Source organism: Nyctibius grandis, chromosome 4 (genome assembly GCF_013368605.1).
Source record: "Nyctibius grandis isolate bNycGra1 chromosome 4, bNycGra1.pri, whole genome shotgun sequence".
Classification (NCBI taxonomy): Eukaryota; Metazoa; Chordata; class Aves; order Nyctibiiformes; family Nyctibiidae; genus Nyctibius; species Nyctibius grandis.
In genome coordinates this window covers 15,790,351-15,817,144 of record NC_090661.1, presented here as the reverse complement: position 1 = coordinate 15,817,144, position 26,794 = coordinate 15,790,351, and the positions used below count along the sequence as shown (strand labels likewise).

At 41.3% G+C, this 26,794-nt stretch overlaps 2 protein-coding genes across 9 annotated transcripts in view; one reads left to right on the top strand and one right to left on the bottom strand.

Annotated features, from left to right (window-relative positions):
- KCNC1 (potassium voltage-gated channel subfamily C member 1) overlaps positions 1 to 26,794 on the bottom strand; it is a 130,243-nt gene that overhangs the window by 58,969 nt on the left and 44,480 nt on the right. The window lies entirely within an intron of this gene.
- The window catches only part of SERGEF (secretion regulating guanine nucleotide exchange factor), a 258,027-nt gene that overhangs the window by 207,637 nt on the left and 23,596 nt on the right, over positions 1 to 26,794 (top strand). The window contains exon 18 of one of the 3 annotated variants that reach the window (XR_011048016.1): positions 12,398 to 12,449. The exons of the other annotated variants lie outside the window; for them this stretch is intronic. The gene's annotated coding sequence lies outside the window, so the exon portion shown is untranslated. Of the gene's footprint in view, positions 1 to 12,397; positions 12,450 to 26,794 lie in introns of those variants that run through there. 3 annotated transcript variants of the gene reach the window in all.

Sequence of the window (26,794 nt, the reverse complement as noted above, 5' to 3'; positions counted from 1 at the left end):
GGTAGAGAGACATCTTTGTGTAATGCATTGGGTGCATGTTGGTGATGAATGAAAAGGTCAGGCAGTTCATTTGGGATGAACCTGTGCTCTGTAATAGAGCCAAAGCTCTTGCATCTGCAAATGTGGCAGGGAACTCTGGAGACCCCATGTCTATCTGTTGAAATGGATATCTGGTATCCTGTGAAAACAGAACTAGTGGATGCCATTTGTCATACTTTTGGGTAGGATAGCAAAAGATTACAGAGGTATCCTTCTAAACCACTACCCAAACCAAGCAGTTTGGTCAGTTCCCTCCCTTCTAAAGAGTAGCTGACAAATATTTGGTTTTACTAGGCCTGAGGACTAGAACATCAAAGTAGTCCTGGCTTCATCCCCTCTCCACTGCCTTATTTTGCAAGGGAATATACACTCAAATACATATAACCAGCCAAAAATACCCCTTCATGGTAGGGGAATACCTATCCTTTTAAACTAGGCTCCTGACTCTCATGCTGTGGGTCTTCTGAGGGCAGAACTTGATGTCCCATATTTATGAGGGACTGCCAAGAAATATCATCAGTGAAGCAGGCACTGAAACCCCTGGGCACGCTCAGGACTGGGTAATGCCAGTGAAGGAGGAAAGCAGCCAGTTCCTGGTGGGAAGGAGGGGAGGAGTTGGCAGTTGTTGATTTTTGCAGGGGAAGAGAGAGGCAGAGTTAAAGCAAAGATACGTACACAATATGTGCTAACCAATTCCCACTACACAGTTCTTACAGCAAGTTGGCATTGTTGGCTTCAGCTTCAAAATACTGGATTTTGCGCATTTCACAGAATCACAGAATCAACCAGGTTGGAAGAGATCTCAGGGATCATCAAGTCCAACCGTTGCCCTGACACCACCCTGTCAACTAGACCATGGCACTAAGTGCCATGTCCAGTCTTTTCTTAAACACATCCAGAGATGGTGATGCCACCACCTCCCTGGGCAGCCCATTACAATGTCTAATAACCCTTTCTGAGAAGAAATTCTTCCTGATGTCCAACCTGAGCCTCCCCTGGCGAAGCTTGAGGCTGTGCCCTCTTGTCCTATCGCTAGTTGCCCGGGAGAAGAGGCCAACTCCCACTTCACTACAACCTCCCTTCAGGTAGTTGTAGACGGCAATAAGGTCACCTCGGAGCCTCCTCTTCTCCAGGCTAAACAACCCCAGCTCCCTCAGCCGTTCCTCGTAGGTCAGACCCTCCAGACCCTTCACCAGCTTGGTCGCCCTCCTCTGGACTCGCTCCAACACCTCAACATCTTTCTTGAAGTGCGGGGCCCAGAACTGAACACAGTACTCAAGGTGCGGCCTCACCAGTGCCGAGTAGAGAGGGACGATCACTTCCCTAGACCGGCTGGCTACACTATTCCTAATAGAGGCCAGGATGCCATTGGCCTTCTTGGCCACCTGGGCACACTGCTGGCTCATGTTTAGCCGGCTGTCGATCAGCACCCCCAGGTCTCTTTCCACCGGGCCACTTTCTAACCACTCTTCCCCCAGCCTGTAGTGCTGCATGGGGTTGTTGTGGCCCAAGTGTAAGACCCGGCACTTGTTCTTGTTGGTCTCGGCCCATCTATCTAACCTGTCCAAATCCCTCTGTAGGGCCTTCCTACCCTCCAGCAGATCGACACTCCCACCCAGCTTGGTGTCATCTGCAAATGTACTGAGGGTGCACTCAATCCCTACGTCTAGATCATCTATAAAGATATTGAACAGCACCGGCCCCAGAACTGAGCCCTGGGGAACACCGCTAGTGACCGGCCGCCAGTTGGACTTTGCCCCATTCACCACCACTCTCTGGGCTTGGCCAGCCAGCCAGTTTTAACCCATTTAAGAGTCCACCCATCCAAGCCCCGGGCAGCCAGTTTGTCCAGGAGGATGCTGTGGGAGACAGTGTCGAATGCCTTACTGAAGTCTAGATAGACTACATCCACAGCCCTGCCCTCATCTACTAAGCGGGTCACTTTGTCATAGGAGGAGATCAGGTTGGTCGAGCAGGACCTGCCTTTCATGAATCCATGTTGGCTGGCCCCGATGCCCCGATTGTCCTGCATGTGCCGTGTAATGGCACTCAGGATGATCTGTTCCATCACCTTGCCTGGCACTGAGGTCAGGCTGACAGGCCTATAGTTCCCTGGATCATCCTTCCGACCCTTCTTGTAGATGGGCGTTACGTTTGCTAATTTCCAGTCAGCTGGAACTTCTCCAGTTAACCAGGACTGCTGGTAGATAATAGAGAGTGGTTTGGCAAGTTCATTTGCCAGTTCCTTCATTACTCTGGGGTGAATCCCATCCGGGCCCATAGCCTTGTGGGTGTCCAATTGGCACAGCAGGTCACTAACCGTCTCCTCCTGGATCATGGGAGGTTCACACAGCCCCCCGTCCCTAACTTCAGGCTCTGGGGGCTGAGTCTCCTGAGGACAACCAATCTTGACATTAAAGACCAAGGCAAAGAAGGCATTGAGCACCTCTGCCTTTTCCTCATCCCCTGACACTACACTACCCTCCTCATTCAGCAAGTGGTGGAGACTCTCCTTGACCCTCCTTTTGCTGTTGATGTATTTGTAAAAGCTTTTTTTGTTGTCTTTGACTGTAGCAGCCAAATCGAGCTCTAATTGAGCTTTGGCCCTTCTAATCTTCTCCCTACACGACCTGGCCACATCCCTATAGACCTCCCAAGTTACCCGACCCTTCTTCCAGAGCAAGTAGGCTCTCTTTTTTTCCTTAAGTTCTAGCCTAAGTTCCCTGTTTAACCAGGCCGGTCTTTTTCCCCAACGGCTTGCCTTCCTACAGACTGGGACAGCCTGCTCCTGAATATTTAGCAATTCCCTTTTGAAGCATGTCCAGCCTTCCTGGACTTCTTTGCCCTCCAGGACCGATTCCCAAGGGACTCGGTCCACCAGCCTCTTAAACAGGCTAAAGTCAGCCCGCCGGAAATCTAAGGTTCTACTCTTGCCCCTCCTTACTTCCCTCACTATCGAAAACTCTAACATTTCGTGGTCTCTACTCCCAAGACGGCCACCGACCCCCACATCTCCCACTAGTCCTTCTCTGTTCACAAACAACAGGTCAAGCAGGGCCCTTCCTCTAGTGGGCTCATTTACCACTTGCATGAGGAAGTTGTCCTCCACACATTCTAGGAACCTCCTAGATTGCTTCCTCTCTGCCATGTTGTATTTCCAGCAGACATCCGGCAAGTTGAAGTCGCCCACGAGTACAAGGGCTGGCGACCGGGAGGCTTCTGACAGCCGCTTGTAAAACACCTCGTCCGCCTGCTCATCCTGGTTGGGTGGTCTATAACAGACTCCCACCGTAATGTCCGCCCTGCCGACCTGCCCCCTGATCTTCACCCATAAACATTCAACCTTGTCATCCTCACCATCTTCCTCAATTTCAACACAGTCCAAGCACTCCCTAACATACAGCGCTACCCCACCGCCTCTCCTGCTTCGCCTGTCCCTCTTAAAGAGCTTATAGCCATCCATAGTTGCACTCCAGTCATGAGAGTCATCCCACCACGTTTCTGTGATGGCAACCACATCATAACCTTCCTGCTGTACAGTGGCTTCTAGCTCTTCCTGTTTGTTGCCCATACTGTGTGCATTGGTGTAAACGCACTTCAGCTGGGCTAGCGGCCTTGCCCCCGATGCAGGCCTGTCACCCCTAGGTTTATTTGTGGCTGCCCTGGTCTTATCCCCCTCCCCCATCGAACCTAGTTTAAAGACCTTTTAACCAGCCCTGCCAACTTCTGGGCCATAACCCTTTTCCGCTTTGTGGGTCTGTGCAACAAAGATACCTGTATCTTCCTCTGTTGTCCTGTTTTATGCTGAACTATATATCCTTGAGAGAACAAATGCTGCAACAGCAGGGTTATAGAGTCATTCGGACAGGTTTTGGTTATGCATGCAAAGTCCAAGGCCTTTTTCTTTATTAGGTTACAGCTGGCATTAGTTTTTCACCAGCCAAACTAGGGCATTTGACAGCAGGTAGCAGAACATAGAAACTTCATAGCTAATGCTTTGCCTGTGTACTGATCATCTCAATAAACTAGGAGAAATATCTAAGCTTAATAGCTCTACCTGAGCTCATGTATCCGAGCATCAGAGGAGAGTCTGCACTGATCTTCGACCGAGTCTGAGGCAAGTCAACCTTCCTAGCTGTTACCTGGAGAAGTCCTGTGTTTTTTCAGCATGCTGTAACCTTGTTAATCCTTGTTAATCCTTGTTAAATTGGAATGGGTGGTAGCGTGGGGAGGAGGGGTCATTGAAACAGGACCAGAACTGCTGCAATTGTATGTGTGCACAAAATGAATATTTGACAGTGGAAGCAGCAACCCCTCAGCGGTCCTCACATCTCCCGGACCCTATCTTTCAACATAGAGGTTCAACCACCTACTCCTGATCCACGACTTCTCATTTCAAATGCCTTCTGCCTGACACCATCCACCTTCTCCCAGCATCCTGCATAGCTGCAGATACTGTCACAGCAAACTGATATCACACAATGATGTGAGAAGTTCTGCATTGGATAAATTGTTGTGTGACTCCATTTGACAAAAGTGTTCTCTCTTTAATCTGCCACAGAAGAATTTCTAGCAATGTGGCGTTCAGCATGGGAGCGACTAAGAGCTAGAGGGGCTCAGTGTGGAATTGAAGTGGTGATTTCTGTGCAGCGTGTGGCAGGGGAGCAGCAAAGAAAAGTGGGCTATCTGTGAGCTTACTCTGGAGCAGTGGGTATACACAAGTGAATTGCAGCGTAAATAAGTGGTGGGACATACCCCATTTGCTTGTTTGTTTTTATTATAGCTAGAAAAGCTGCATTATCTTTTTATGTGAGTCTCATGTTTGTTCTTAGTTCTGCTTCCTGACAGGAAAACAAACCGTGGCTGGATTGTGTGTTGCTCAGGGCTGTGTAATTCTGAACGATGACATACACATTCAAGCACTGTGGTCTGTACACCTGGTGGCCCATTAGCATGCTCTCATTGTTCTTTGAAAAGCTGTTCTCTGCTGCTAAGCTATAGGGTGTGTAGCAATATAAAAAAACCCTCTTCACATCTAATAATCAGCGAGTAGGCCAATTAAGATGGGAAGTAAGCTCACCAAATAGTGGAGTAATAAAAAATAATCCAGCTTGCTAGAGAAATCTACGGTAAAGAAATTGCCACCTGCTAACTCTGGATAGAGGTCTTCCGCATAGGTACTAATTTTCTTTTCCTCCTCACTTTCCTATGTTTGATATGATGGCGAGCACCTACAGCAGACCATTTATGTACTATGGAGCAGCTAGTTTTATCTGAGGAAGTTTAAGGATAGAGACTTTATTTTTTTGTGTGTTATATGAGGTGAAAACAATTCTTACGCAACCCATTTGAAAAAACAACCAACCAACAACAGAGCTTTCATCCTTTCTGCATCTTTCACCCTTTCTGCATCTTTTTAGATTGTCAGAACATTGTAATGATCCATTTGGATATCACAGCAGTGAAGCTGCTCAGCTTCTTAGTGCTTCCTATGCTCAAAGCAATTTACATGGATTTAAGTGAGTGTTGACAAACTGATCCTTACAATTTACTTCTGAGATTGCTGGATAAGAACTGTTACATTATGTGACAGATCAGGAAAAAGAAACAGGTGGGGGGCAACACTGAACTCTGGATTAAGGGAAAACCAAGAGCATCCAGCTCATCTTCTATTGCTTGAGACAGACTTGCATTTCATTTCACTTCCTGGTTTTAACACCACAGAGCTGCACTTACAGTCTAAATACAGGCAACCAGGTAGCTTAATAATAGCAAAACATCTTTGGACCAGCTAAAATCACAGAAAAAATGCAAAACAGACTATCAGAAAAAGTAAAGATCCCAAAAATCAGTAATTGCAAAAATCACAGAAAGTGACGAATCTGTGTGCCTTACAGGGTCTGCAGTAAAAACCACTCTGAGCTTTGTGTTAATGTCATGCGCTGTAAAACTAGAAGTAGCTCTGAAAGACCCACAACGGGCATTTTGTGGCCTGGCCTACACAATTTACACTGTCTCTATAATTACAGTGTTTTTCCCTCCATATTGGGCACTTTGAACGTGTATTAAGTGTGCTGCAGAAGTGCAAACTGTGACCTGTTTGCAAGTTATTTTCTGGCTTGCTAAAAGAGTCATCTTAGCAGGAGCTTGTAAGTGTTGCTTATCCTGTTGAGATTCCATTTCCTGGACCCTACAGTTGGAATTGCTTTTACAAACCAGCCATTTTCCTCAGCTAGCACTGCTGCATTATTAATGTGCTTGCCTTGCTCCAGGAAGATATTTTTCCAGTGTAAGATGAAGTTTAGGTGACAGGCTTTCATGACTTTTTTTTTTTTTCTTCACTGTAAGCTGCTGCTACTAGCTGGCATTTTAAGCTCTTATTTTTGGTCATTAAATTTGCATCATCTGCTAGACCTTAAGCCTTGATGGATGGGCTACTGCAAGTACTCTGTTGGCCAGGCTGCTCAAGCACATTATCATCTGCGTATGTACTGCTAGGTGCTGCACTCCACCTGTGCCTCCCTGGATTTAAATTAAACTTGTCCTCCAGTTTTTATTATTCCAGAAAAGCAATGAAGACAAAGTATATTATGACTATCGCTAAGATCAACAGCAAATTTCCTTTGTTATTGACAAAATATCTACTACTACTTAGTAAATGAAAGTGGTGACAAACCCTGACAGGAAGAACTTTTCTAGAGAAATGAGTTGGAAGAGAAGCCCAGAAAACCGAAAAGATGTGCTGTGCTCACGCAGCAGGAGGTTAATGGCAGAACCTGCTGGTCTCCTGACTTGGCAGGACAAGAAACTTAGATGTCTGGAATGGATTCATTCAACAGAAGTTGCACTATTTTTCTAACTTTGCTGTCATTAAAATAGGATATAATCTGAGGTAACGTGGCTTTTTGTGCAGAAAGGAGGGAGAGTTATAAATAACAGTTTCTTGCATTATACTGCACCTTCTCTCCACGGATATTGAAGCACTTGACAGATTAATTATGGCACACGACTCTCATAGGAGATCCACAGGGCATCAAAAGCTGTTGAGTTACCAAAACCCTAATGACTTTTGCATGTTATCTGAGCAGCTCCAGATGACTGGGAGCGCCCTTAACCCATGGCAAAATCAAAGAAGGGTTCATTGGTATAAATCCACTTGAGTATATTTATATCATAAAAGTGGTTAGTATTGACTCCGCTTGGAAGTGGTGACACACTAAGCTGTTGTAAGATGATGGTTTGGAGGCACATTCAGATAATCATACTGCAACAAGTGTCCTTTTTCAGAGGGAAACGATGGATGCCAAGCAACTAAAGGCCGTATTCTAAAATGAGATTGTCTCTGGTTTCAGTCTGGCCAAAATTTAAGGTTGCACCCAGAACACTAGGGGGTACTCTTGGCTTTTCTCCTGCAATGGAAGCTGAGTTCTTGCTGCTCCCAGTTGTTAGGGATGAGTCATTCAGAAAATTCTGGCTTTGTCCAAATTTACAGGTGGTGACAGCCCCAGAAATAGAATAAAAGATTTGAGGGTGTTAGCTGTAGGAGCTGGGATTTTTGTAAGTAAACCAAAGTGGATTAGGAACCCAGCACTCTTCCCAGCTAAATGGGATGGGGCATGTGATTTCTGAAGATTCCTCACAAAATCTGACTCTGTATAACTTTGCAAGATGCAAATGGATGCATTCAGGTGTTTTGAAATAGTGACTGGAATCTAATCTGAGAAGCCAGTCATGCATTTTATTCCTCTGTATCTGCACTTGCCTTTGGTGGCAGACTACAAACAGCTACTTCTTGGATGTAATTTTCTAAAGGTTCTGTGAGAAAAGCAGGCCAGGAAGAGCACCAGCAGACAGAAACATCAGACATCCTCTCCAGCATGTAGTGAAAGACTGAGTTACTTACCAACATGGGATTCCAATTTCCCATGAAAGGATACCTGCTGTGGACCAAAAAAAAAAAAAAGAAGAGGATGAGGGGGAAGCTCAGTTTTCCTGAGCAGCTGATGATCAGCATTACTGTGAGTGATTTATGTGCATTAGAGGGAGAGTGTGTCCTAAGGTCTCCAGAGCTGTCACGAAGGAAGTGTCAGGGTGCGCAGGCAAGCAGAATGCACAGAAGGGGATCTGCAGGGTTGCTGCTCTGGCATAACGGTTGACTAGAGTTGTCAGTTTGGGGTAATGTGATGTATGCATTAAAAGAAAAAAAAAGAAGCCACAACAACAAATCTCCATAAAACCCCTGTCAGCAGCAAACACTTATCTTTAAGCCTTGTACACAATATGTGACATAACTATTTATATTTTTAATGCCATCCTGTCCTCCCCTCTCCCCACTGCTCATGCCCCTTCTCTCCTGGCCCCTTGGCCGTGCCCATGGAGAACAGCACTCCCAACTGGCTCGCATCTGTCAGGTTTCCTGTCCTGGATTCCCCCTTCCCTTTCTGCCATTTGTTTGAGTTTTGATCCAGGGCAGTTGGAAGCCTTGCCCCCTCACATGCTGTTTCAAAAGCCAGGGACATAAGATATGCTGCAGGCTTAGGGTATGATCCAAAGCCATTTGAGCTTTTGGTTCAAATCTTTCTGTTTTAAAAACTGGCAGCAAGGCTGGGGACTCTGTGCTGAGCAAGCATGGCTTCAGGTCACCGATTTATTTGTTTTTATGAAATGCTAGTCCATGTAGCTGTGATGGCAGTAATCTCTCAGGCGTGTTGGCTTTCTCAAGGAGAATGCAGACTTTTTACACAAAACATTTTCTCCCTTTTTCTTAACAAATTATGTGTGTTGCGGGGGCGGGGGAGGGAATTAGTATCCAAATTACAGCCAGGCCAATGTGGCCGCTTTAGAAGGATGAAGGAAATAAGCAGCAAGAGCAGGAGCCTTGGGGCTCTGAGACTTCTGAGAGCTCCCTCTGAGCTTGCTGTTCCCTTGTCTTCCTCTGGGTCCCTCCTTATCACAGTCCTTTTTTCTTCTGAACTCCTTATACTTTTGCTTATTAGGAAATGGTTCTTGCTTCTATTATTTCAAGATATGGCCTTTCTCGGGCTTTTCTAGGCACTTCCCAAAGAGGACAGGTCTTATTGCTGTGGTATGGGAAGCCAAAACCCAGAGCTCTGATTAGCAGCCTCTGGGACAGCCTGCGTGTCCTTGTCACTGTGAAGTGGGACTGGGCATACTTAATTTCTGTGGATATTGGGATAGCATGGCAGAGCTCACTAATATCCCTTAGGGTATAGGGTTACATTAACAGGACTCCTGGGGATTTCAAGCATCCCCTATATGCTTTAGCAGAGCTGTAGCTGTGTGCTGTGGGGCAGCCTGGGGTTGGCCATGGTTTTGAAACAGCTCTGAGAGCATCCTGGCTACTGTAAAGCAGCAGGAGTCGTCTGTGGTGCCATTCCCCCTTGTCCCCCCAAATCCAAGCATCTGCTACTGTTTGTGTTGTGTCTTCAGAATAGACAGAAGAGCCTCTTTCTTCTTAATTACATTTAATCAATGTAAGAAAAACCAAAGTAGGCAGGATACCCTCTGGCTTGGCTCAGGAGTTCTGCAGCGAGGCGCTCTGCTGCAGTCCTGCCCCTTTCCACAAATCTATCTCAATTATGATATGCAGTATTTTCCCCTTCTCCTCTGACTTTTGTATGGATTACCGATGGTAGCAGATTTTGCAGTTTGGAAAAACATCTTTTCTCCCTTTTCCTTCCCACCCCTATCTTTTTTTTTTATTCCAACAACTAGCTTAACAAAGACCTCCAAATCTGAGGTTCCTGACGGGTATTGAAGTAAGCCAGTTATATTTTTTTTCTTATGTAGTAAGAGTGCTTAGTTTTCCTCATTTTTCCATTAGCTGAAGCCTCAAAATAGACCAAATAATTTAAAATAAATAAATAAATCTTAAATCATAAAAGTATCTTGGATAGATATTTGGCATAGGCTATCCACATCGAACAAAGATAAAGAATCAGAATAAAGAGGAGAAAGTAATTGCTTTCATTTGTCTGTGCTATTCATATGAATGCCACAGATTAATACATTTTACAGGATTTAGAAGTCTTTCAAAAGCCAGTATTGCAGTGGGATCATCCCTATAGCAATTTCTCAAAACAGCTGTTACTAGAGAGTGGATGAATAATGTGAAGCATGTTTTCTAATTAGCTCCAAGTTTATCTCTGTTCTACCTAACCACCTCTGATATTCCATCTCAGCATTAAATGCTTCCTCAGATTGGTAAGGGCAGAAGAACTGAGCAATTGCTGATCTACTGAACACATTTTGGATTTAAACTCTTCTTCTATATTTATAGTAAGTCTTTTCACATAATTAGCAGATCTGTTTCATTTTAGGAGTAGATTTTCATATTCAGTTGCCTAAAGCTCTTGCAGGGGAATACGAACATTCCGTTTCTTTCCCAAAACTGACGTCTGCTCAGGCAACGCAAGGACTTGAACATTCAGCTATCCTTTTGCATTCTCAGCTCCCAGGCAAGCACAGATACTATTTTTACATGTAAAAATGAGTCTGATGTATTAAAACAATAAAGACACATTAAAGCTAAGCACCAGAAGTTAAAATCTTCTCTTTAAAATACATTGTTGCCAACCATACAGACATCATTGAAAATTCACCAGTAATGTTACATGACAGCCCCTTCCACTTCCAACAAAATGATCATGAAGTAGAAACCCATTTATAAAACTGCTGCATTACGGATAAAAGACCAAGACCTCTGAACTGGATTTTACGTGCAGCAAGATGAGGCACCTAACTGACAGAAGCGATATGTATGGCACTTGCAAAAATTTCAGGTTGACCTTGCTTTGGATTGTCATGTTGGGCATACACAATGAATAAGGACTTTTGCAGCTTTTGGCCAAAATGTTTCTGCTGTTAATAAGGCAGAAACAGTGCACCTCACTTCAGTATGCAAATTAAGAGACCAATGCAAGTCATTTTAGATATAATTACTTTTTAGTGCATATTTAAATTAATGATTCATATTGTGAAGTTATTCTTCCCTGGTAATGTGGTGTCTACCTCCACGATATTAATAAATGCACAAATATATTCTAGAGTATTAAAGCAAGAAGAGATTTTATTTTTTTGAAAAGCAGATTCCATTCTGAAAATTCAAAGCTCTCTTAACTTCAGAAAACGTATTTGTTTTCAAGCTTTTTAAAATTGAAACATATATTGAAAAGTGTGTTATTTACATAGAAAATTGGGATGGTTCTTTTGCTATGAAACCAAATATGGGAAAGTCAGCATTTATTCTTGTAGGTTTTCTTTTTCCAACCAAAGCCATTCTTCCTATTAAGTTTTCCTATTTTTTTAAGCTGTCTTGAATGGCAATTTTAACATTGACAGAGTGCATGGGGCATCTCTAAGTGACACTGATGTGCCTTCATAGAGAAATTGCTTGGAGAGCAAAGATTTTGAAATGGATTTGAGGAGTTCATAATCTAAGCTGAGGAGTTCATAATCTAAGCTGAGGAGTGGAGGACACTGGGAGTGGGTTATTTGTGGTGGTTTTGGGGTTTTGTGTGTGTGTGTGAGTAGAGCTCCACTGCATTGACTTACAGTGGCTGACGGTCCGATTCAGTACATTTGAAGATTCACTTCTGATAAAATCTCATCCGCAATCAAGCTCTCCTATTTTTGCAGTGTCCAGGGAGTAGGGTAGAAATTATTGTTTTCCCCTCTGCTGCTCCTTTTTATTCTAGAATGTGGGCTTTTGCTAAATATATAGTGGTCAGCATATCTTACCCTGTATTTGTTATCCTCTTTCCTTCCTTACGCTTTCTTGGATTCCCTCTGGTGTTTTGTACCAGTCCCCTGGGTCTGCTAATCAGTGTTGCTTTCCCTCAGAGTTCCTAGTCAGCCTTTCGTGCCTTCCCCCTGCTTTGAGAAAGCACTGCACCAAAAGCTGTCCTGCCGCTTAATACAAGGTTCAGTAGTGCTGTGATTTCACTTGGCTTTCAACACCTAGTTAAGTCTGCTAAACATTTCAGAACATGTAATGTAAACCTGGTGCTGACAATATCTAAATGCCTTTCTAATTAGGAGCCAGGTGCTACATTGGGCAGTCCAGGTGACAAGAGAATGAGTTTGAAAGTAAATATGTAACCTTCAAATTTTAGAAGATGCATTGTATTCTACAGGAATATTAAGAATTCAAGCTAGCATTGATAGCTTTTGTCTTAACTGGCAGGTTTAATTCTTATGGTTCAGAATATATTTTTAAGTCCTTACATGGATGTCATTGCTAGGATGCTTAGAGGCAGGTTGTGTTTTGAAAGGTTATAGATGTCAAGCCATTTTGCCAGGCTGGGAACACAGATTCAATGACTTGTTTTGTCTCCAGAATGACTGCAATGACCTTGGTCATGAACCTCCCTAGAACAATGGAAATGAGTTATTTAAACAAGGAAACAAACTTGAAGTCATCCATCCCCTCCCCTTCTTCCCAAGAATTATGTGGCTACTCAGGGAAGAAACTGAGGCACAAGGAAAGTACCATTTCCAGAAGCTGCTTTTTAAATATCCAGAGTCTAAAGACAGCAGTAAGTAAATTAACTGAAATGAATGTTGTCCATTTATTTAGAGCTGCTGAAGTGTATGATTAAGTGGAAGTAAAAACAGATTTTCTGATTCTTGGCCTTGTGATTTAATGACAAGATCTTGTTTCCCTGAAGTAGGTAGAGATTTATCTATATTTATGTCTGCACATCTGCTTCTATGTACCTTAGAAACAAAGACATATTCCAAATGCAACCACATCTAGAATGTGAACCTGTGCTTCTGTGTTGAGGTCATCCTGGGTCTGCAAAATGTTTATGAAATGCCCAAATCACTGTGGCTTTTTTAAAAAAGCTCTCCATCTGTTCCCATACATGAAACATGTATTTTACAAAGAACACAACCCAGTCTGTTACTGTGCTGTCCTGCTCAAAGGAACTCTTAGGGCTGTGACTGGCTGCTATATACCTTTGAGTCTCCTTGAGTACTGTCTTTAATAATCTTCTTGTTACTTTTTGTGTGTGCGTGTGTGTGAACTTCTCTTAAAAAAAAACCCCACTGGTTAGGTAATCCTGTTGTAAATTACCTTAGCTAGGGCCTAAGAAGCAATGCATAATGTCCTCTTCCATGCTACCCTCCTTCTCAATTCAAGATCCTTCTCCCTGCAAAAGCCTCTAATGAAGTAAGTGCCAGTCAAAGTGCTGAGCCAAGATTCAAATAGTGTAAAGGGTTTTTTCATAGCTCTGCAACAAACTTCCTTCTGACAGTGTCTTGGTCTTTTTTCAGTACTTATTGGTAAAATGTGATTCATACTGCTTCTGTTTTTCTTACCTTTTGACAGGCTTAACCAGGCTTTAAACTCTAGATATAGTCCATGTCTCACTATGCCTTGCTATGCTTATAACTGCATCTATCATCTGTCTGGAGAAGCCATTGTCAATAATAAACACAGAAGCTAATGGTATTGCCGTTGCAATGTCATAAGCAGGGTTGATGGCAAAGGAGGAAGAAGCAGGCAAAGAGCTAGGGAAAGGCTCTACTACCTGTACATAGAAGTGAATTGCATACCGAGAAGTTGTTCACCTCTGAAGCTTTTTACTAAACTTTCATGATATATCATCATCAGCCCTTAGAAATACAGTCCAGACCTTTCTAGCTTTCAATGCTTTGAGCTTTTAGGACAGATGCTCTTGCAAATTAAAACCAGTTGAAGAGAAAAGCATAGGTCTGCTCTTGGCAACAGGATTTTGAAAGAACTCAAGCACTCCTAGCAAAAAGGGAACTATAGCCAAGACTTGCAACTGTGCTGTCATCAGTTTTTTTATATCCAGACAGTTTCTATGATACTCATTGTTCCTTCCTATTCACCATAGGGGAGAATCGATAATAATCGATGTGTGTTAGTGTTTGCAAGCATATTAAGGCTTTTTTGCATATTGAATGACTAGGAAACAAGGCTATTATAACAAAGAATAACAAACATTACCATAAAACTAGTATGTTTCTTGGACTGCTTCTAGGAGTTCTGTGTTTAAAAAGAAAAAAAAAAAATCACAAAATATGGGTCTGACAGTGACCTGTGATTTTCCATCAGTGTAACACTTCTATGAAATTATAGGCCTCTGAGAAGTAGATCCAACAGGTAAGGTACAAATGTGATGGTGTTCCCTTGAAGAACAACTATATTGGTCTTCAGCAGAGGCTTTGTGTGCTCTTGCCTCCTTCCTGTCCTTTTCCTTTTCTATTGTGCCTGTGATCTCAATATGAAGCTATGCCCTACTATGGCTCTATAACATATGGTTTTGAATAGAATTGTTTTCTTCAGAAGATGAGGCAAACAGCTACATTTTTTGCTGAATATCTGTAAACTTCAGTAAAGACAGAAGACTAGCTTCCCGCATGTTACAAATCAACCTAGTTCCACTTTCTTCAGCAACCACAATAATTTAAATAAGAGCAAGTGGCTTTTTCTCCTTAACTTTCTGCCATGAAAGCTACTGAGTATCCAGATACACTGCTGTCCTGAAGACTAAGCTCCTTATTTGGTTCTTGAAGTAAATCTAATGGTGTAAAGGAGGGGGAAATGTGTCTTGTATATTGTAATGTCTTGGTCTTTTTTTTCACTGCTGACTGTAAACAGATAATTTTTGCTCCTAATTAAATCAAGACTTTACAAGCTATGCTAGGAAACTTTTGACAAGATCATAATAAATTATCAATTTCATTAATGAAAGCAGTGTAACTGTAGATTTTTGGGAACAGTAACAACCAGGAGGCTGTCCTGATGTAGAGGGGTTCCAGCACACTGCTGTTTTAGAGATCAGGTTTTTTGCTTAGAAAAACAATCTGTTCATGGAAACTTATCTGAGTCTGGGAAATGCCCTGTGAATGGGAGGAGGTAAGAAATTGTGCCTCTTTGGAATATTTTGCCTGTAAGAAACACTTAAAATACAGGAGATCAAAGCTGCAATTATTATTATTATTAATAATAATGGTATATTTTGCATCTTATGTTAAGATGACCTATTGTGGATGGACATGAGGTCTATCCAGTATTTATACCCAGAGGACTCTACCTGCTGGAGTGTGAAGCATCTTTTGGAGATGTCTGTGCTCAGATTTAATTGGAAATTAGCTCCTTCCAAAGAGACTGTGGCATTGTTAAATACAAGACACATGGGCTTTTTATCAAAAGGTAAGGAAGGGTTCCTGAGAGGATTTTAAAGAACTGATTTGAAGAGAAAAAAAAAAAAAGAGTGCTTCTTGACCAAGAAAATACAAGCTGTTCTAGTTAAAAAGGAGAGGTGGAAGACAGAAGCAGAAAAAAAGACTTATGGGATGTCAGGAGCAAAGATGAGGAGCTTAGGAGAAACTGAGGACAGGCAAAGGTCTGAGCCACAGGCAGGGAAGCCTCTGCAGAGTGTGAGCAGGCTCAAAAGCAAGGTCAAAATAAGGGACTTGAGAAATAAAGGTAAGCTTGAATTTGGTATTGTTACCACTGGAAAAACAAAGGCAGCTTAATGTGCAGGGCAGAAGTAAGGGGACTGAAGCAGTAGAATAAAACTTCTTAAGGAATTAAGAATCAAGAGTAGAAGAGTGCAATGGAAATGACAGCAAGACAGAGGAGCAGAATTCAATGAGAGACTGAGGAGATGAAGGGTAGGAAGTAGGAGATGATATCCATGTTGTGGCAGATTCAGAGTAAGAGCACTGGAGGGGTGTTCGGAATAAAATGAAAACAGAGAAGTTGGCCAACACAGCAGAGTATGCCTCAGGCATGGCTGGAGACAAATGGGGAATGCTGGTGTGCAGATTTGGGGAAAAAAATCCAAAATAATAGATTTAGGAAGCGAACCTAATATGTTTGCCTCACTTTTCACGAGGTTTAGACTTCTTAAGAATCTTAGGAAATTTCCATGTATTATCCTAATCATTTGCATAAAGGTATAGATATGCATAAAACAGAGGCAAATGTATAGAGTGGAGGAAAAGATCAAGAATAAAACTCTCAAAAAGTTAAAACAGAGTGGGAGAGGGGAGAGTGAGGATACAGAAGAACAAAAATGAAAACACGTAACGTAGCACAGTTATTGAAACAGAGATAGAAACCTTTAGAGCTGCATATCTTTTCCAGGTGCAATCATCTTCATATAGATGTGAGCTGGCAAGGTACAAAATTATTGTAAATTATTTTAAATTGTGATTAACTTGACAGACTGATTATATTTGATTGTGTTGATTATGGCTATTAAAACAATTTTTCTCTGATGAAAAAATATATCCTCATAGTTTAATTGCAAGTATCCAAAATGTAGATTTAACAAATTGTATACGCCTTCTGCTTAAAAGTTCTCTTTTAAATGTGAGGGGGGAAAAACAAACAGATGCAAAATGTGATTATTTGTTACAGGGTGCTTTGAAAGAACTCTTTTCTGGAAAACTTGTGTTCTTCCTTGCTCATCCCTGAAGTAGTGTAGGCTACCTACCATTCAGAGGAAACATTCTGCTGTCATTTTGAATTAAATGCTTAGGTAGTTCAGGTGAGCTTTTTAAGTAGTTTTACCAGAAAAAAATAAGAAATGTTATGTTGTGTTGTGGAATGTCTCATCTGAAAAGTGATTAAGGGAATAGGTCATGTCTCATGTGAGGACAGGCTGAACGAGCTGGGACCGTTTAGCCTGGAGAAGAGAAGGCTCTGGGGAGACCTTACAGAAGCCTTTCAGCATCTGAAGGGGGCCTACAGGAAAGCTGGAGAGGGACTTTTTACAAGGGCATGTAGTGACAGGATGAGGGGTAATGGTTTTAAACTGAAAGAGGGGAGATTTAGATTGTGTTATAAAGAAATTCTTTACTGTGAGGGTGGTGAGACACTGGAACAGGTTGCCCAAAGAAGTTGTGGATGCCCCCTCCCTGGAAGTGTTCAAGGCCAGATTGGACGAGGCTTTGAGCAACCTGGTCTAGTGGAAGGTGTCCTTGCCCAGGGCAGGGGGGTTGGAACTAGATGATCTTTAAGGTCCCTTCCAACCCAAAGCATTCTATGGTTCTGACTACTGAAGTGCAAGTTTGGTCAGAGACACCAAATTAAATTCTTATTATGAAGCATTCAATTTTTTTAACCAAAATAAAATATTAATTGTAAAACCCATTGTAAATGGGTAATTATCAGCTAAGGAGCCATTAATTAGTACCAGGTCTGGAGCTTTGCCATGCCTGGGACTATGTTTATAAAAGCACTGCACTTATTTATTTTTTTAATGTAAAAACATGTAGGCTTCTATTTGGAGATATCCAGAATCAAAATCTCTAAATCAGTCCTAACTATATGGTACAGCAGTTATTTCTCTCAGAAACAACATACAGTAGAGTTCACTTGTCATTCACAGAAGAAAATTTCGCAGAAATCACTGCAATTTTTCTGTATGAACCAAGAGCTTGAGTTTTATGAACGTAATCCTTGATGGGAGCTACTACCTTCTAACTTTCTCCCAGGTTTCTTATTTTCTGACATGCGTGTGCATTTTTTATTTAACAATTTCTGTTTTTACATGAGGCTGTGTGCGATTGTATCCAAGACTAAAGGAGCATCTGAGGTTTGTCATGGGACCAGGATTTGTGTTGTATATGTCTTGGGCTCTTTGACTGCAAGCAAATTAATTTTTTTTCAGAGAGTTTGAAAATCGGTGCTATTTTGCAGTGGTATCATTCAGACTGAGCTGCAGATCTGTCATTTTGAAAGATCAGGAACATCCCTATTGAAAAGTGATTTAAAAATAAATTCCCAGATTCATCATGTAGCTCTGCTGTGATATTAACTGTTTCAGAAATCAGTGGATTTTGTTAACTGGGAAGATGCTAACATTTGCTGGTTGCCTTCTAAACCACTTGTATAAAATGAAAGATTCTTTCATTATATGTAGGTGTGCCTTAGTGCTGGAAATGGTGTTAGCAGTTCATTTGGTGGCACTTTCTTCTAAAATTTGTACCCTATATGTTGTCTCAGTGGCCCCCTTTGGAAGAGTAGTTGGAGATAAAGATCTCACTCAAATTTCACAGTGGATAAAATGTTGGGAAAGGGAGAGGGAAGAGAAAGAAGTCACATCTGGGTGTCTAAAATCTAGTACCAAGCCTCAAGAAGCTAGTAGCTTTTCCAGCTGTGTTGACTCTGATCAGTTGTTGGAGTCAGCATTTACACCTAGCACCCATGTTATAGATGGTCCAACTTTGTCCCTTGGCTTTGAAAGTCTTTTTCTTTTGATAGGAGGAGCTAAAAGGAGAAAAATGAGAAAAGACAACAAGAAAAGTGAAAAAGAAAAGGCAGGGAAAATAATGACTTAAAAGAAATGAAAGTTGTGACAGGTTATTTCTTTGGGAAGAAACATAAATGGCCTATGGACTAAAGATGAAAATGTAGAATATTTTTGTGGATTAGATACTATATGACAATGTTGACAGGAGGTGGGAGAGAGCAGACAGAATTCCTAAGTGTTTCTGTAATTCTTCTTCATTCATGAATGTTTCCCCCTGTGATTTTGAAAGTCTAGAGTATTGTGTGTGTATCCAGTTTTAAAATGTTAAATGGGCCCAAGTGACTTAGGAGTCTAAGAGCAATTTCAAGAAGACTTAGGCTATATTTCTCTGAATGTCTGTGGGATTAGAGGTCTGTCACTTTTTGATAATTGGACTTTGACTCTTCCATTATTTCAGTGCTTCTAGAAAACATTGTAAATCTTTACAGAACTATTTATTTTTCTGTTTACCAAATTGCCATAATTTCCCCACACATTTCTTTAAGAAAACAAAATAAAGGTTTTCTCCAAATATGGTTGGAATTTTCTAGGACCTGGAAATGACTGGATTATGTACAAGTTATGTTTTGTTTGGATGAATTTGCTTTCATTCAGAAATGATCCTGGGCAGCAGACACTGAGTGGATTTCTAGTTACTGCCTTGGCAATTAACTCTATTTAGACTTCTGGAGTGTGAGAGCATAATTAAGAAGTACCTCAGTGATTTCTTTAACTATTTCTTTCCCTTTCCTGCATAGACCTCTAATTCTTATCAAGTGATACATCTAGCTTGATGAACTCCTTTGAGCCATAACTTAGTATATGTCCATGCAGAGGATTATCTAATCCCATAAACTATCTGGATCTGTATTTTCTTGGAGGCTTGTGTTCCTCTTTTTCCTTTTATATGAGTTTTGATGTGTTGTATTTCGTGCATGTAATGGCACTTTCAAGGCCATGGGCCAATGCATTTTCATTAACTTTGTAACCAAAATATGCTTTTGAAAAAGGTCTGTTTGACTTCAAGACAAAATGTAGTAAAAGTTTCACTTTTTTCTTAAGCTGCTGAATGAGCAGAGGGCTAGAGGTTCTATAGTTACCGTCAGTGTTTTCCAGTTGTTGTTGTCTAGAGAGCTGCTTGCATACCCATGTTTGTTAGTAAGTGCTGACGATCCATGACTCTACCTGGAATCAATAGGAGCAAAAAATGTGCGGCAGCTCTGCTACTCAAACTCAGGCACCTTAAATATATGTCCATTTGAAGATGTCAAAATGTTTCATTTACAGTATTTTTTGCTCAGCTGCTAAACTGTGTGAGGTGAGAGGGTTAAAGGCACCACAAATACATGTTTAGATCCATGTTAGTTTGCATAGTGTCAGTTTACTGAGGACAATTGATATAATAGTCTCATTTTTTTAATAATTAAGGTGCTCTCAGCAAGGGTTGCAGGCTACAAGGGAAATTGTCCAAGCTTCTAAATAATTATGACTTCCATGGGAGCTAACTCCCTGCCATAAATTCAACGGACCTAAAGATGAATACTAATTAGAAGAAACTATGTGCCAGACACTCAGCTGGTGGAAAAGGAAATAACTCTCTTCCCCGCAGTGCTGCCAGGTTCACTTACATCAGATGAGAGTCTGACCAAATGTCCTGGAAGACAGTGCAATGCATATAAAAGATCAGTATAGGAGAGCCTAAACTTTGGGACTATAAATCCGGCAGGAAAGCTGCCTTCAGAACTTAATCAGAAATGGCTTTTTCACCGTAATTATACATCTGAACCATCCAGGACACATCACCGTGTGCAATAAATGACTGTAATCGGTGGTAGTAGGCAAAGGAGAAGTAATTAGTGGTGCTGAGTATATGGTTAAATAGCTCTTTCTTTTCTGCTCTACCTATTGGTTCAAGTTAATATTGTATGTGTATCTTCTAAGATCAAATTACCTGAACTAATAGGCAACATTTTCCCGATGAGCATTCATGAGCAGACTGTTGTTCTCTGGCAGACCTGAGACTGTCAAATGTTTGCTAATAGAAAAGTTAATTTTGGAATGAAGTGTAGGTGTTTGTAACATCTGTGCATTCCCCTGACTAATGTCTTCTTGTCAGCTGATTCTCCATAGACTTTGCCAATCGTATGTGTACCCTAAAGAACCGGCTGAGCAGATGTACCCCAGCAGAAAACAGAACTTGGCTGCCTACTTCACAATTTCTCTTTCACGGTATCGAAGAACCTTTAGGAGGAAATCACTGTGTGTGTCATCTTGTTCTCCTTACACTGGAATTCTGTGCCATCAACACAGTGAAGGAAGGCTGTTGCTTCAGTCAGGCAGACCTTAATCCTATAGCAGTTTTGCATGAGAGAAGTTCCCTTTGATTCAAGGATTCAGTCTGAAACACTGTGGCTTACTAAACCATTTTAAACACCACAAACTACCTCTTTGCAGTGTAGAGAACATTAAGCTCTATGGCTTGTTAGCAGCTGTGGGAAGCTTTGTATCTGTAGATCATGCTGGTCCTCTTTTTGTACAGAGATTTGTGAGCTTGAGTTCAGAAGTCCATTTGGAAATATCTGACGTACAATATGAGGTACAATTACAGGCAACTGACACTTCAAGTCTAGATCAGTATTTCACTGGGTTTCCGATTAGAAAGTGGTTATTTCCATACCTTTCACTAGGTATTTTATGTGAGGGATGGAATGAAAGATGGTCAGCTCTGGGCATTGCTGTGTGGACTCTAAACCTTTGGGTTTATGTATTCTACCATTTGTTTCTGCAGTTAAGCAGTGTTGTCATTTAACTTTTGCACCTTTGAACAGTGAAATCTACTTCCTTTCCTTTCTAGTAGGTTCCCTTACAGTAGATCAGTCAATAATTTTAATGGAAAATTTTGCTGCATTTCAGTGGACAAATCAGTGCTGCATTTCAGTGGACAAATCAGTACTGCATAGGCTCTATAAACAGCAGTCTATTTCTGATGCATTTCGTCTGGGCTGTGTGTGTGTGACTTACTGACATCCACAAGACCACTTCTTCTCTTCTGCAGCACATACTGTTAATCCTGGAGACAGAAGTGGTTTGGGTTGTGCAGTACTTTGGTGAGATGGCATTAGGAAATGGCTTTAAATCAAGGAGATAAAGCTTCCTCCTTATTCTTCTCCCTTTCCTTTTCAAGCCTCTCTTCCAGTGCTCTCAGACATTTGAACACGTATCAGTCCCTGAGGGTCTATGCCATCTGCTAAGGATGCTCACTTCTGCACCCATTTTAGGGAGGGACAAGGCATTCAGCTGTCTGTGGGGCTCAAGGAGTGCTCCCCTCTCTGCTCTGTGCACTGTGACACCCTTGCCAGGAGACAGGAGTGGGGAGCTATTTACTTCTTGCCTACTTGCAGAAACTGCAGTCACAGCTGAATTATGAGTAGAATGGTCCCCAAGGAAGAAATTTTCAGTCTCAGCTGGGACCTTACTGTCTAAATGAAACTTGGTGTCTGTCTTAAGACTATTAAGCTTGTTAATAGCCAGCTTCTCTATTAAATTGCTGCTTTACATTGCCTGAAAGCTGTAGTACTGGAAGTATCACGCTCTTGAGCAGCTTTACAATTGCAAGATAACTGTGCTGTCCAGCCAGTGCATGTGTTTGGGTATATCACCTGCCCTAGAACGTATATGTTTGTTCTAGCTCTACATGGCCACTAAACAACTGGTCTCATAAATAAACTGATCTGTAGCTATAATGATCATATATTTCTTTTAGTGCTGTTTTAACAGAAAACTCTGTTGGCTAAAGTAAAAAAATCTTAAGAAATTATTTTTTAAGTCGTGTTTTTTACACATTTTTATGAACAGTAAATCTAGTATAGATTCAGGTTTGGCGAGTTTACTCAAAAGACTCCATACAATTAAGCATTGGTCAGGGATTAGAAGGAAAGCGTGGCCTGAGCTCTTTGAGGGGTTGCAAGCTTTGATTCATGTGCTTTCCACTGAAAATAATGAAAGTGATTATATTCCTCGCAGTGCTTTGAAAATCTTGCCTTGAAATTCTGCCCCAGAGTGATATAAAAGCTTTCAGAGAGCAGAGAGCCTGAATTTGCTATCCATATGCCACTGAATTATTGAAGAATGTGGAAAATTGTTTGCTTGGGTATAGTGGCAATCCACAGTCAATAGGGAATTTGGAAACAGGTGATAAGACTTCAAAAGAAGGCTTTGATATAAAAAAAATCAGTTGTGTTTCTTTGCTTTAGTTACGGTTGGTGTTGAAAGAACTTCATACACACGCACCCATTTTCAGACAATGCAGAAATGACACAAGCCTATTTGGGGGGTAAATTGGGAATTGGGCCTGTTAAAAGTTGCTGGTGTTGGAGAAGGGGTGACTTGGGGGGTCTGTTTAACTCCTTACTGGTCTGAACTGATGGGTCATCTCTGTGCTGCTCCACTTTTTGTCTTTTGTCTGCCAGTTTACAAATGTAACGACTGCTGGTAATGACCACCTCTAGCTGGTATTTGTGCAGAATCTATCATAAAGGGTTGCCAACCTTGCTTTTGGGGCCTGTAGACATTTCTATGCCAAAAATAATAGTCTTGACATTCTTCTTGTTCTAGGTAGTTGCATTTCTGCATTGTGATAAGTAAGACTCCAATTGACTTTTTTTAATGAGCTTTGCTTCATGACTGCTGATAATGGTACCCTGAATGCATGAGTATTTTATATTATGAAGAGTACACTAAACTGTAAAACTTATCTCTGCAGAAAGGTGCCTAATTTAGAATGTCTGCTTTCTAGAAAGTGGTTTTAATTGCAAGTCATTTATCAGTCAGGTCTATGAGATTTGTAGACCCCAATGCTTCTGTGAAGGGCACGTGGCGAGGACTGTACTTAGTCTTTCTTGGTGGTATTTCATCCGAATCTTAATTAAATTATAAATTACACTAAGACTTTGAAATATTTGCTGTGAAATAAAAATAAGAATGCAGTGAGAATTTATCTTTTTCTTCTCCCAAATTTTGAGAACTTCCAAAGAAAGGTAGTAACACTTTAAAGATGTCTGCACTTGCAAATATTGTGTAGAAAGAACTCTGGGACTTTCACGTTCTCATGCCATTAGAGGAAATAATACAGCAGTAATTCATTATGTACCCTTGTGTTTTGATATGGATTGGGTTAGGCTATAGGTTTATACAATTTCTTTTCCAAACAGGTTTATACAGTCTTGTGGTCTTGAAAGGATAAAAGAAAGTTTCTGAATGGAAGAGAGACTGATACCAGTGCCCTTTTAAGACACTGAACAGAGTGACCTCAAAAAAGTTGAGAATCTCCTGAGGAAAAGCCATTTGGGGGCAAAAGAGGCCTCCACAGTTTACTTAATGTTTAGAACTCTTCTTTTTTCCTCAACTGAGATACTAGAAATTTAACTTTTACATAATGTGAATGTTCCAAAATGTAGTTTACTACTGGCTTTCATATGGCTTTGCTATGGCTTTTTTATATAGCTTTGATTTTGCTGTAGGGATTATATTATCCAGATTTCAAACTAGCATGGCAGCAAAGTGGGGCTGTGTTTACTCTGTGTTAAATATCTTTATTTAAATGGTAGCAAAAGAGTTTGAAAGCTTTTTAAAAATCCATACACTTAGTGGTTCTAGCAGTACAATACTTAAAGGAGAACCAGACCTTACTGCAGAGTGATGAATTCTGAAAATACAAGTCTTAGATTTGTAAGCCCAAAGTTAAGAAATAGAGTGAAACTTTTATTTCTTTCTCCCCATCCAAAGTTCTTGAATCCAGCAGCTCCCACAGAAGCCTCTTAAAAACATTTCCACTCAGTCACTGGGTGCTGAACACTTCAGAAAATCAGGTCAGTTCCTTAGGTTTCCAAATACAGATTTAGGATCCTAAATATAAGCATGTTATTCAAAAAGAAATTGGCTTCTCTTTATATAGATTGTGAAGCTACAATCAGATCCATTTATTCTATTTCCAGCTCTTATGAAGGTCAATGACAATTGTATTTAGTTCCTGCTTTATGTATAAAATTGTCCCTCCTTACAGGTGAGTAGGTGTGATTCTGTAAGTCAGTCCCTCTGGTTTCTTGCCTTTCCTTATAAATATAACAGACTATTTTTCTTCAGTCCCAGCAATCTGGGAAGAGTACTTGAATTTCCTCAGCTCTGTTTACGTGAAGAATGTTGTGACTTCCTTTCAGATCAAACCTTATCAACATCCTTTCTCCACGTTTATTCTTTCTGGGATGCCCTAAGAGGGAGTATGCATTTCTTACCCTTCCATTCAATTTACCTCAACTAAACCCAAAGTTTAACAGCAGAGCAGGGTTTGGCAGCCCCTTTCCACCACTTTAAAAGCAACTCTCTGCTTTGTCTCTATCCCAGCTCCAACCCCAGGCATCTGCTTGGGCTTGATGCTGAGCCCAGGAAACCCCAGAGATGGTCTGGAGGAAAAACTTCTCCAGAGACAATGTTTTTGGCATCCTGCCTGCTCTGTGGTCAGCCCTTTTCCAGCCCCACTCCTGCTGCAGCCCTTGGCTTTGTCTCTCTGATTCATACCTGAGAGGTAAATTACAATTCCCATAAAGTGTGATATACCTCCAGCAGATTATTTTAATTCTTGAAGTAACTCTGTTTACTCTTGGGAGAGGTCCCCAGGGAGAGCTTTGTCCTAAATAGACAAAGTGACTGTGAATAGCACAGTAGGCTCTGAAAGAACATGCAGAGAATATGTAGTTAATAGTATACTTAATCTCTAGCCCTTAATATTAAAGCAGTGTTTTCTCCTGAATTACTTCCACATCACTGAATTTTTCTTTTACGTAGGAGGGCTAAAACAGAGACTAATAAGAATGCTTGTCTTTTCTGTACCGCCTTTTATACTAAAGCCTCTATCTGCAAGAATTCTTTTGCCATAAATCAGAGCATCTCTAAACCTACTCTGGTTTATCTCAACTAAGAATCCTACCCTGGTAAATATAATAACCATATACAACATACGTGTATAAAATACATACACATGTGAGTGTTCTTACCTCTGGAATCAAATGGAGTGAACATGGCATATGTTTAGCCTTATGTAATTAAGGACTGAAAATTAAGTATGCTCCAGATCTGAACAAACCTGCTGGAAGAGCTGAAGTGAGCATGGTATGGTTACAGTTACCCTATAGGAATCTGGCGTGAGTGCAGACAGTGTGCTCTGAGCCTTTGAAAGTATACAAGTCAGATAGCTGGGTGCTAATGGCCATCTGGGAATTCAGTTGGCAAAAAGGAGAAATGTTCTTGCTCAGAGCTATTGGAGCTGTTTACTGCACTAGCTGTCCCACTGCTTTTCTGTGTAGAGGAGAGCGAGGGTGCGTGCAATGATAATCCTCTGTCAGTATAGAAAGCGTGCTGTAGATCTCATTTCATGCTGCAGAAGCTTCTCCTGAGAGCAATCAGCCCTCAAAATCAGAGGCAACAAGTCCCGCTCCCCTGCCACCGCAGGAGGGCCAATACAGCTGCACTGAGAAAGCTACCATGAGATCTTTATCACTGGCAAATGACTGTTTCCTCCCTCAGCGGTTCCAAAACACAGCACCTTGTAGAGAGGCAATCTCCAAACTGAATGAACTAGAGCTCAAGGCTGGGTGTGAAGCTGAGTCTCTGGAAGACAGAGTGCGCTGGCAAAGCAACGCAGTGAAATCTCTCTCTGTGCCAAACTTCTGTTAATTAAAATTTCATTGTAATGTACCACTGATTCCATCTCTTAATCTTCCAAATAGGAAGTTTCTAAAAAAAATTGAATTTCTCTCCTTGCTGTCTGTTGCATAAGTGGGTCTGGAAGATTTAAAACCAAATTAATCATTTTCAAATTGTTGAACCCACTGAGTGCAAGTCAGCAGCTTCCCCTTAACTGTTTGAGAGAAACATATGCCTCTTGGGATCACTTAGCAAGGAATTCCTTTTTTTTTTTTTTCTTTAAAGTTTGCTTAAGGCCAGTTTATCCCAAGCATTAAATCTATCCAGCTGTAACTGCATAAAAGAACTGATTTCCTGACTGCCAACTTACAGTACTTCGACCTATGCATGTAGAGAAGAGGGGATCAGTATTCACCAAAAACTAGGGGTCCACATCTTGCATGCTTGCACTGCCCATCTTTGTTGTTTTCATAAGACAACGTCTGGCTTTCCTTAGTGAGAGGAAAAGAAGAACCGGAATCAATGAGTCAGATCCTTAATCACTATAAATTTTCATAGCTTCCTAGTTTTTTTCTTTGAATTTTCATCTGGCTGTGCTGTATCAACCTCAGTCCTAGATAGCTTAACTGTCAGGTACGGAAGTGATTTGTGAAGCTTTAAGCTTGTATCTCAATCCCTATTTGCTCCACTCCAGCAATGGCAAGGGAGGCTTGGTTTCTAAGGGGAATGTTGATGTTTCATTTCAGTTAGCTTAAAAA